The following is a 12364-nucleotide window of genomic DNA, read 5'->3' as shown; positions in this document are numbered from 1 at the left end:
TTGTTAATTCCAGAGATGTTTCAACTGTAGCTTCAGTCAGCTGTTTCCTTCTGTCTTTCTGGGTGGCATCAGTTTACAATAGATAGTATTGTTGAGGGTCAAAGTTATTTTATTTTGGGATTATTATTGGATTCTCCCACCCCCAGTCCCCCAGTACCTCAAAGAGGAATGTTGAGTCATTGAGATGTAATGTGACTCCTTAAACTAAGTAGACTTCTAATAAAAGTATATTTTTGTTGTGAAGAAGCCAAATTAATTTTATCAATTAAATGAGAATTTATTTACCATTTGGCTTTACCAGGTATTTCCTTAGACACAACACCTTTCTCAGACTTTACACAATACAAAGAATGCTGTATAAAAACTGCTGTCTATAAAGCAGGAGATATTTATTCTTAGTTTTTGCTGAACAATTATGTAGCTTGGAGAAACAGAGGGAAAAGAAAAACTGATGAAATAGAGTCCTCAACTATGGGATAAAGTCCAAAGCACAGAGAAGATCGAAAAGAATGCAGCAGTTTTGCAGAATTATGATAGGAAGTACTGATTAGGAAGAGTCAGCTTTTCATTCTTTGTCATTGACTGAGGCCCTTTATTAAAAATAGAACCTAAACATTTTAGGAAGAAATTTTTCTAAAATTTCTCAGTTTTTATAAAACCTCTACAGAAAAAAGAAGGATTATGTAAAAAGCAGCTAAATGGGAGAAAAGTAGGGGTCTGCGGGTGAAAAAGGAGTTTACCATTGCAAACCCTGTCCTTGATGCCCTCTCTCAGTAGGACTGGTGGATGGAAGAAGTTTGAAAAATTTTTATGTAGAGATGAAAAAAAGTAAAAGCCCTAGTTTAGAGAGAATTAGAGACACATTTTTCTCCTGTGTAGTAGAGCTCATATTTGGAGAAGGAAGAGACTTCTTTCTTAGGATGAAAACTTCTTCCAAGAAAAAACTGCATTAGGAAAAATGGAGCAGCAATGGGTGAGAGAGACCAGGTTTAAGATTTGTTTTGGAGGTTAAATTTGTTCTGGAAGTTGATAGGATGTGGTGAAAGCAAAATACAATGTAAAATAAGCAAAAAAAAAAAAAAAAAATCTCTTTCTTCCAGCCCATTGTATATTGGAGAGTTAGTTGACTTTTCTACTGTAAATGTAAAGAAAACAAAAGTTTCATTCATCTTCCTGTAATGATGCCAATCTAATTTGCTATTAAATTTCTATTCAAAAGCCCTATTTTGTTTAGTTACAAGGGATTTGATCCCCTTAAACTTTCCCAGGCAGTTTGTATGGAAAGGCAGTTGCTAAGCATATTCTTAAGGGAACTTGCAAAACGTTGGAAGATAAACAACCTCAATACAATATGCAGATTAAGTAGAAGGGATGGTTTAAGAGTTACCTTTCGAAGAAAAAGAAAAGATTCAGAATTCTGGGTTAGAGTTGCTAGTTAATCACTGTTTTGAAGGTACTTCATCAAGGCAATTTTATACTTTCCAAGAAAGTAGAACTTTTACATTGTTCCTCTTGGGAATACAGGTAAAATTATCATGGAGAGGAAACTAAAGAGAAATGTTCACCATTTCCCCCGTATATTCATTCTTCCTTTCTTTTCTCCCACTACCTCTAGAGCTCTTCCTTAAAGATTTAAGTAACTAAAAATAGAAAGCCATGGGTGGCAGTTTGGAGTTCTCAAAAGTCCAAAGTGAGCTTAAGCTTCTGACCAAAACTTCTGGCAATTTCCTTAGGTTGAGTGAAAGAAGCAGTGTGAAAAAGTATGAGTTTAGAGTCAGTCAGCCATCAATTTAAAATCAAACTCCACTATTTATTACTGGTGTGATACTGAATACATAAGCTAATCTCTTTAAATTTCAGTCATTTCTAAAGGTGATGATTATCTATAATCCTGTATTACATATACAATGTAAGTACTCAGTAAATACTCAGTACTTCTCTAGTACCTCTAACTTGGGTTTGGCTAGTAATCATGATAATTATGGGAGAAAAAGAAGATATTTGATCCTGAGGGCATTCAGTCTCTGCAACAATCATTTGATAATTGATCAGATGATACTTTGCTAACATTTCTTTATTTTTTTAATTGATAAAACATTAGGAGAAGAAAAATGATTAATCTCTAACTTTTATCAATCACTGGAAAATAACCAAAAATCAGAACTATAGAAACAAAACTTTTCTACATTATTAAAATTAACCTTTTAGAGATTTTCCACAAGCATATGGTATGTAAATTTTAACTAAATGATTTTACATTAAATGTATTTTGTGCTATGTTTTGACTAGTTGATTTTATTGTAGTATAGAATGTAATATGACATTCCTTCCATTATCCTCTTACTTATCCGTTAATAAAAAATTTACTGAGGAAACAATTATTATAATTAATATTTATTATTTATTACTAGTAGGCATTGTACTAATCACACCATTATTAGTTTAAATATCATTAATAGCTATAAACATGTTATACATAATAATAATAGAAACTATGGAGTGCTTGCTGTGTAATACATTTTGGAAAGCACTTTACATACATTCTTACAGTTAATAATTTCAAAAATGTAATGAGCTAAGTGTCACCAGATAAATGAGAAAACATAATATAGAAAAAATAATAAAGTTTTTCTTTATTAAAGGAAAACTTGCCATATCCATGCAATCTTCCATAGCACTGACAGAGTAGAATGGTGATGTCTTAAATTTACAAAGTGTCATTCATAAGTGTACTGTTAACTACAAATTTGTGCTATCTGCAATAATAATATTATATTATACAAGAAAGAAAGTTACCCCCTAAAAGATGGCATTTGATAAATTGTCCATAAAATTCTAGAAGAATAAAAGTTATAACAGAGGAGTAAAATTTGATCTGAAATACAGAGATAGTTAAGTAAAACAAAGTATGTTAGCCCCAGTGGAATTTGTTTCAATGTATTTCAAGGTTCAAAATATAGTAGAGGAAGATCATTGACATTGTCAGAGGATTATCATTAAATTTCAATCCAAAGGCAACTAACTCAAGCTATGCAGATATAGAAAGTAGTGCTTCCTAGGCAAATATTATTTATTCTAGCTTTATTCTTTTGACTAACCAGCTGACCCAGAAATTAAAATATTTAAAGGCTTAAAAATAATATAATTTTAAGCAGTTGACCTATACATTACTAAATAGAATGATCCTCATTATACTTGAAGTAGCTCATCATTTAAAATTTTAATCTATGCCCATTCATTTTCTTTCTTCCCAAATAATACAATAATTTAATTACTCCAGAGTTTAATTTGGCAGAGGAGCCAAAAAGATAACACTATTCCTTCACTGTTAACTTTAAGGAGAAAAATACACGATAAACTATATAGGAAATCTTATTTTTTGGGTGTCCACCACAACGTTTTCACTAACTCTCTTACTGCCTGAATTCAAAATGTTACCATTTAATCAGATGAGCCTGTATGAAGTTAGAAATATTCAAGTGAAACTCATAAAATAAAGAAGATAGACTAAAAATTCCAGTTCTTGAGAAGCTGATTACACACAAAAGGGCTATTAAAAGTGAAAGGATCAGCAGAAAATCTTCTGGGCTCATTTAATAAAAGAATGTAGAGTTCCAAGGGATTCTTTTCTAAAGAAACCACTAACAATGTTGCAGATCTACAAAACCTAAAAGACTGCATAATGGACTCAAGTCTCTGCTTTGTGACTCATGAGTGTGCTTCATCAGGATATACTTCCTCTTTTAGGGGGTCATACAGGTGAATAAGCTGACAAAATCTTCAGAGAAAGAAATTCCGAATGTGTCATAGGAATAGAATTTATTTGATCTAAGCTTTCTATATATATTAAAAAAACAAATTCTAATCCAAACTTTAATGAATTCAGTACTGTTGTTGGCTTGCCTCTAGAATGTCTCTTTTCACCAACTCACATTACTTTAAATTTATACTAGGTAAATTATATATTTCCCAAGTCTTTCATAAAAGCATAAGCTAAATGAGATAACGTTAAAAGGCTGATTGAAGATTTCCTTTTAAAAGCAGTCATAAGAACAGCAGCAATAATAATATAACAATAGCATACACTATGTTTCGGGCACCATGCTTTGAGTTTATACACACTAAAATTATTGGGGCAGTCACTGCTTTTGAGAAGCTACTCCAGACTAGGAACTACACAAACTCTGCCATACACACACGATAGAAACAATTTTAATTACAAAGACAGCTAGAAAATAAAATGAATAAGAGTATCATGAAACATTTTTTATAAAACTGAACAGATTCTTTCATATTTCTCTGTCTAAATCTCTCCAAATATCCCTATTGCCTGCTTTTTAAAAGAAAAAACACCATAAACATTTTCTAAAAATTATTTGCAAAGAAAACTTTTACTCATTTATATATAAAGCATTCATTCTTAACTTTATAACAGGCACAATATCATCTACTGTTTCTGAAAAATCATTGAAAAGTAGCCATAAAAACTTTAAAAATTGAAAGTAGTCTTTAGAGAGCAAAAGGCCAGGAAGAGTTCTTAGAATATGCACTGGCCTTTACTAACCGTTTTCAATGTCAGATACTTTTGTCTGTCAATGCTTTCTCCTGTTATTTTTCATACCCCTAGATTAAGAAATATTAAAATCTAATTATAAAAAAATATCCTAACAGTTGCCCCTACAAAAGCATATTCCCATGAAGATCAAGAAAACAAAAAACATGACAGAGAGTCAGTATTCTGAAGGCCTTTTAGTGTTCTTCATCTTTTTCCTACTAGTATTATTAGGCCTACTGCCTATTACCAGTATGCTTTTTATGTAGGTCTTGGACATAAATATCAGTTGTTAAGTTGCTATATCCATGGTCATTTAAAATTATTTCAACCATAAATGCTTATAATTTCCTGAATATCCTAAAGCTGTCTAAGTATAAATATTCTCCCATTACATTCCTGTATGCTAATATAATAATCTGGTTGGAGTCAAGTTTCATGAAAATAAGAAAACTGGTACATTATAAACATTTTAAACATTGCAAAATATACATGAAAGCTGTAGGATGTAAAGTGTAGTTGGCCCTTTAGAACTTCTGATGCATCATTTTAAACTATCATTTATCATTTTGATAAAGCTGAGGTCAAGTTTCTAAAAATGCAACTTGTTAAAAGCAGGAATAATGAATGAGAGATGAGTCAGCTCGTTTGATGGGAAGGGTATAAAAATCTTCAAAAGCATACCACATGACTTGGTAAATATTCAGTGTATCAAAATGTAGTTGCCATCTGGCATTGATAGACTGGGCTAGAATACATGTTAAAAAAGAGCAAGGAAGGAAATAACTCAGCCAGGTTAAAGTGCACTTGTCTACATTTCATAATTTAGGTATTAAGTGCCTTAATATTTGCTATGAAAGAAAGGCTGCATTCCAGTCAGACTTGGGCAGTATTTGTTGGGGATAGCTAGAAAGAAATGAAAGAAGACAAAGCCTGATGGCACTTAAGAAAGCTAAAATTAAACAAAAAAAGAGGTTGTTTAGGTAAACAGAATTCTCAGTAATACGGTAATATTGCCAGAACACCAGCATCACCGTTAAATGCAGGGAAGTGGTAAGCTTATATTTAAAAATAAACTGAAATCTTGCTTATTTTCAGCTTTGAATATTTTAATTATTCTTTTCTTTGGCTTTGACAATTTAAAAGTATAGAGAAAACCAGGGAATAAGTAAAACCACTGGTTGGATAGTAAAAGGAAAAAGCAAAAAAGAAAAACGTCCTGACATTCTTTGAATTTTTAAAGCTAGAGTTTGCTATTAACTTTGCAATATGCAGCAAAACAAAAAGTAAATGTGAAGGACTCCTCTTTTCTCCCTCTTGCTCAAGAAATAAAACATATTTAAAAAGTAGTGTCATTCACAAAAGAGAAAACTGAACAGGAGTAGTGAACACTTGCCCTAGGTAGTGACTGTCTACCGCCATATCTGGACTTGTTAATTAGATGTTTCTTTCTTGAACCTTGAACATTCCCTAGATTTCCAAATCCTGATAATTTATGTTCTATAACATCTCTTGGAATCAGAGCAACAGGCAGAAGAGAAAAATTTTAAAACAGCTTTGAAGGTTAATTAGGACAGGGGGACCAGGGCAACCATTAGCAAAATAGATGAAGCTCGTTGGGTGAGAGCTGATTAGGGTCAACACAAAATTTTTAAAAGTTGAGGTATAATTCATGTTCAGCAAAATTCATAGACTTTAAAATGTACACAGGAAGATTTTTAATAACTTTATGCACCTATGTGTATATACTTACTACCATAACAGAGGCACAGAAAGTTCTTTTGTGTCCCATTCTAGTTAATTTCCACCTCCCATAAACAAACAATATTCTGATTTTTATCACCATAGAATAGTTCTGCCTTCACATAAATGAAATAACCTATGTGTACTATTGTGTCCTGGATTCTTTTGCACAACATGTTTCTGGAATTCATCTACATTGTTGTATTATATCTGTTTTGTTTTATTTGCTTATTAGTATTTCATTCTATGAATATACCACAATTTGTGTATCCCTTTCCACATTTGTATGTTTCTAGTTTCAGGCAATTAAAAATGAAGTCACTGTAAACATGCCTGTATACATATTTTTGAGGGCATAATTTTCATTGTTTTTTGGTAAATATCTAGGAATGTAATTATCAAATAATATGGTAGGCATATGCTTAACTTTAGAAGATACTGATCCAGGGTTCCAAAGTAGAACTCTATATTTACAGGAAGTCTTGAATTAGGTGATATGAGTCTTTCAACTTCATTCTTTTCTGAATTTTTAAAAATTTTTAAAATTTTGAGTGTGGACTCACATTCCTTTTCTAAACATATTTCTAAATACTTTATATTTGCTATTATAAATTGATTTTAAAACTTCATTTTCAAGTCATTTGCCTCTACTACATAAAAATGCAATCAATTTTTGTATATTGATCCTGTGACCTTCCTAAATGCACTTGTTAGCTCTATTAGTTGTTTTGTACATCCCTTAAGAGTTTCTAATGTAAACAATCACGGTATTTGTGAATAAACATGATGTTACTTCTTCCTTTCCTATGCTTTTAATTTATTTTCCTCGCCTTATTGCTCTGGCTAGGATCTTTGGAACAATACTGAACAGAAGTAGTAAGAATATATATCTTTGCCTTCTGCTACATCCTAGGAGGAAAGCATTCAGACTTTTATCATTAAGGATAGTATTAATTATAGGTTTTCATAGAGGCCCTTCATCGGATGGAGGAAGTTTCAATCTATTATAATTTTCTGAGAGTTTTCACTATGAAAGCCTGTCAAATTTTTTCAATTGCTTTTTCTGCATCTATTGAGATCATATTTTTCTTCTTTATTCTAGGAATATGATGAATTTACAGTAGTTTGTTTTCAAATGTTAAACTAAACTTGCATTCCTGAGCTAAAACCTACTTGATCATAAGGTATTAAACTTTTTACTTTTTGTTCTTGAACTTTGTTTGCTAATATTTTGTTAAAGATTATTGTACCTAGAACCATTGGGAATATTGGCCTATGCTTTTATTTTCTTGTAATATCTGCCAAGTTTTGCTGTTGGGATTATGCCTGTCTCATAAATCAGGAAGTGCATTTACCTCCTATGTTTTCTGAAAGAGTATGTGTAGGATTAATATTATTTCCTCCTTAAATGTTTTATAGAATTCTCCAGGGAAACTATCTAAATTCGAGGTTATCTTTTTAGGAATGCTTTTGACAACAAATTCAATTTATTTAATCAATAGAGAAATATCTTGATTTTTTGTGTTTACCATGCCAGTTTTGGTATCATGTTTTTAAAATAAATTTGCCTCTTTTATCAAAGTTGATGAAATTATTGACATGAAACTTTCATAATATTCCTTTGCTATCCTTTAATATTATATGTAATGATAAACTCTCATTACTGATATTCATAATTTGTATCATCTTTTTACTTGTTCTTTTCTGTTATAGGTTTATAAATTTTATTAATCTTTTCAAATATTGAAGTTTTGTTTTCATTAATCTTCTTTGTAGTTTGTTTTCATTTCAGTTTTCTGCCTTTGTTATTAATTTTTTTTTTTACTACTTTTGGGTTTATAATGATTATACTTTCCCACTTTATTAAAGTGGAAACCCATGCTATTGATTTTAAACCTTTATTCTTCCTTCTAATTTTTTATTAAAAGCTCAAAATTTCTGCTGAGCCCCTCTTTGGCTCATATCATAAATTTCAATATACTGTATTTTCATTTAATCCGTTTCATAAATTTCAATATAATGAATAACTTAATTTAACTATTTTAAAATTTCAAGATTTTTCAACCATGAGATATTAAGTTTATTGTGCAGTTTCCAAGTGGTCTTTTCTAGATTTTTTTTAAAAAATTTCTAATTAAATTAAATTACTACCAAGAAGCATATTTTGTAGTATCTCACTCTTTTGAAAATGTTTGAAACTCATTTTATGAAACTGATTAGGGTCTACTTTAATAAATAAAGTAGAACATATGTACAGGACACTATTCCCAGCTGGAATATGTGCTTTAAAGCACATAATCTTCAGTTGGGAACAGAACACATTCTCCAAGTGGGAATACTGTTCTGTAAATGCCAAATAGGTAAAGGCAGTTGATCATGTTTTAATTTCTTGTGTATTCTTACTAATTTTCTGTCCATTTGTTCTATCAAGTTCTGGAACAAGGATGTTAAAATCTCCAATTGTTATTGTAGATTTCACTATTTCTCTCTAGCTTTCTGTTAGTTTGTGCCTACATTTTTATGACTTACGTGTTCATGACAATTTCACACATATGATTAGGAAATATCCCTCTTTAATAGTACCTTGGCATGAAGTCTACTCTATGTAATATTAATACAGCCAATCTAGCTTTCTCATGCTTATTGTTTGCATTGTATATATTTTTCTGTCTTTTCACTTTCAAGATATCCATGTTATTATATTTAAAGTGTATTTCTGACAGACAGCATATAGTTGAGTCTTGCCTTTTTATTCACTCTAATACTCTCTGTCTTTTAACTGTAGTATTTAGACCATTTACAGTGAATGGAATTATCGGTACAATTAAGTTTAAGTCTACCATTTATTTGATTATGTGCTTTCTATTTTTTCCTTTGGATTTTTGTTATTGTGGTTGCTGTGCTTTCCTTTCCTTTTTTAATAGGTTAAATTGATCGATCATTCTCCCATTCAAATGCACAACTGGGTTTTTAGCTGTATCTTTTTGTGAGTTTTTTTTGGAAGTTGTTCTAAGGATTATAATATGCCTCTTTAATTACCACTGTTATATAGAGTTAATATTTTACCACTTTATGCAAATGTGAGAATCTTATAAGTACAATTTCATTTACTGCTACCCAGTACTTCGTAGTATTTTTACATATTTATATCTGCAAATACTATAGACTCATGAGAAAATATAATTTATGCATTACTCAGTTTTTCTTTTAAAGAAATTTAAAAAATAAAAGGATATTCTTTTATGTGTAAATACATACTTTAAAATTTTTAGTGAAAATTTTCGGTAGAACCATGTTTCTATCTTGGTTCATCGTGTCATTTCCCTTCACCCTGAAGCACTCACTGCCTTTCACATTTCTTATAGGAGTTCTACTGACAACAGAAAATTCTTTATTTCTTCATTATTGCAAGATCATTTTACTCTATATAGAATTCTGGTTACGCAGTTGTTTTTCTTTTCAATCATTAAGAAATAGCATTACATTTAGTACGAGGAATCAGTTGATATTTAATTGTTCCCCTATAGGTGATCTATTGTTTCTACCCTTGTGGCTGCCTTTGCGATTTTTCTTTGTATCTTTGGTGTGCAGAAGTTTGAATACAGTGCCTGCATGTGATTTTCCTTGCATATTTTTATGTTTTTCTCAGCAAATTCTGGACATTTTCAGTTATGATTTCCTCAAATATCATTTCTGTCCCATTTTCTCATCTGCCACCCACAATCTGCTGTTACGATTCTCCAACAAATCATTTTTTATTTCAGATTCTGTACTTTAACCTTTGGTTCTTTTTAGTAATTTCATTTCTTTTTTTCTTCTTCTGAGACATGCAAAGTATAGTAGACGGGTTGATTCTGTTGTACAGATCATACTGCAAATTTTTGAATCCTTTTTCTCTATGTTCTTTGTATTAATAATTTCTATTGATCTGTACTCAAGTTTACTGACACTTTCTCTGTGATCTACAGTCTGTTGTTAAGCCACTTCAATGATTCTTTAAAACAATTTCAGATATTATACCTTAACTTTTTACTTCTTTTAAATAATTTTCATTTATCTGCTTATTTTCTCATCTATTCCCTCATTATGACTTTTTTTTTTTTTAAGGGACAGGGTCTCGCTTTATTGTCCAGGCTGGAATGCAATGGAGCGATCTCAACTCACTACAACCTCCACCTCCTGGCTTCAAGCGATTCTCATACCTCAGCCTCCCAGGTAGCTGGGATCACAAGCATATGCCACCACACCTGACTAATTTTTGTATTTTTGGTAGAGATGGGGTTTTGCCATGTTGGCCAGGCATGTTTTGAACTCCTGACCTCAAGTGACCTGTCTTCCTTGGCCTCCCAAAGTGCTGGAATTAAAAGCATAAGCTACTGTGCCAGGCCTGAAACTATACACATTTTAAAAATCTTGAATATATTTATAATTTCTGCTTTAAAGTCCTTGTCTAATATATTTATAATTTCTGCTTTATAGTCCTTGTCTATAGCTCCTGAATCATTGAGGGATCTATTTCTATGGACTTTTAAAAAAATTACTTGTCACATTTTTCTGTATTCATCACCAGTAAAATTTTTGAATTATAGTTGAACATTGTTTATAATATGCTGTACAAACTCTGGGTTTGGTTATCTTTCTCTAATGCAATGTAGCTTTATTCTAGGAGTTAATTAAATTACTGGTTGGCCACTTTGATTTGAAGAGGACTGGTTTTATGATTTGATAGAAACTTTCAATGCTTCAGTTTTGTCTCTCTTTCTAGAATTAATTTCTTTGGTTTGGGCCATCATCTATGTTTCTAAGGTTTGATCCTTCTGGGATTCATAAAGCCTGAGACATTAACCAAATCCTTCTAACTAGTTTGAGTAAAACTCAAACTCCTACCTTTGTCTTCCCTTCATCTAACCTATATGTTCAGCTCTTTTAGCTTTCTAGTTGTTCCTTTTCTCCAGGCACTTATCAGGCTTCCACATCCATGTATGGGTTATGTCAACCAAAATGTTAGGATAACTTATATGTAGATTTATGGGAGCCCTCCCTCGATGGCTCCATCCTTTCTAACACTTCCTTCCTCAATTCCAGCCACTCTGCCAATGCCAGCTCCATTCTCTAACATCACAAACCAGTAAGAATTCTAACTTCTCTATACCATACAGACTTGGAAATTCCTTGGAAGCTGTAAGAAATGTGGATTTCACCCAGCACAGTTCACTCCAGATTCCGACTGCTTTTGGTCACTCTCCAGTGCCTTCAAATAATTGTGGGTTTTTTTTTTTTTAAGTTTTTAATTGGAGTTTAGTTTTCTTTTTAATGCTTAACCATGGTTTGGAACTGTTACCTGTGGAAATATTTGTCCTGAACCAGTACAAGTTACTCCTCTATTACCAAAATCAGAACTACCAAAATTGTGGTTTTATGTTAGATAGTACTTAAACTGATATGGAAAACTGCATTAGAATCAAAGTATCTGTCGGGCTTCCTCTCTCAACAGTCTGTATTTTTTAAAGTGAGAAAAGACTATTTTTTAACCTTTAAAAAAATCATTCATTGTGCCTAGGAAAGTGCTATATATTCCACTCACTCACTAAATATGGCCAATGAATATTTCTATAATTAAATTGACCTGAATAATCTATGTGAGTAAAATGAAACAGAGCTATAAATGAAAATTACCTTAAGGAACTTGCTTGGGAGATTAGTGTTATGTGATATTTCTAATTATGACAGAGAAGTTGAACATGTGGTATAGTTGTGTAGGGAAAATGGATAACTTTTATCTTCATCATTTTTTAAGTCTTATTCTAAGATAGGCATTTGCTAAGTAGTTCATATATATAAACTTATACAATTTTCACAACAATTTTTGAAAAATCGATAGTATCATAATTTTATTTTGTAGATCACAAAACTACAAAGTATCCTGGGCCATCAGACTCCAGAGTTAAATTCCAACCATTCCCTTTAACTACCTGCTCAGAATTGAGATCAAACTCATCCACAGCAGTCATCATTGGTTCTAAGAATATACGTCACCTATTAATGTTTTTTTCCATCTTCCATATTAAC

The 12364-nt window shown here is 31.5% G+C and overlaps 1 protein-coding gene across 16 annotated transcripts in view; it reads right to left on the bottom strand.

The window, feature by feature from the left end:
* The window catches only part of ZBTB20 (zinc finger and BTB domain containing 20), a 790532-nt gene that overhangs the window by 314248 nt on the left and 463920 nt on the right, over positions 1 to 12364 (bottom strand). For 4 of the 16 annotated variants that reach the window (XM_074405333.1, XM_074405334.1, XM_074405330.1 and 1 more), the window contains exon 1: positions 1 to 12364. This exon is cut by the window's left edge and continues 21978 nt beyond it; it is cut by the window's right edge and continues 17848 nt beyond it. The exons of the other annotated variants lie outside the window; for them this stretch is intronic. The gene's annotated coding sequence lies outside the window, so the exon portion shown is untranslated. 16 annotated transcript variants of the gene reach the window in all.

Source organism: Saimiri boliviensis, chromosome 8, assembly GCF_048565385.1.
Source record: "Saimiri boliviensis isolate mSaiBol1 chromosome 8, mSaiBol1.pri, whole genome shotgun sequence".
NCBI lineage: Eukaryota > Metazoa > Chordata > Mammalia > Primates > Cebidae > Saimiri > Saimiri boliviensis.
This window is presented reverse-complemented; position numbering and strand designations above follow the sequence as displayed.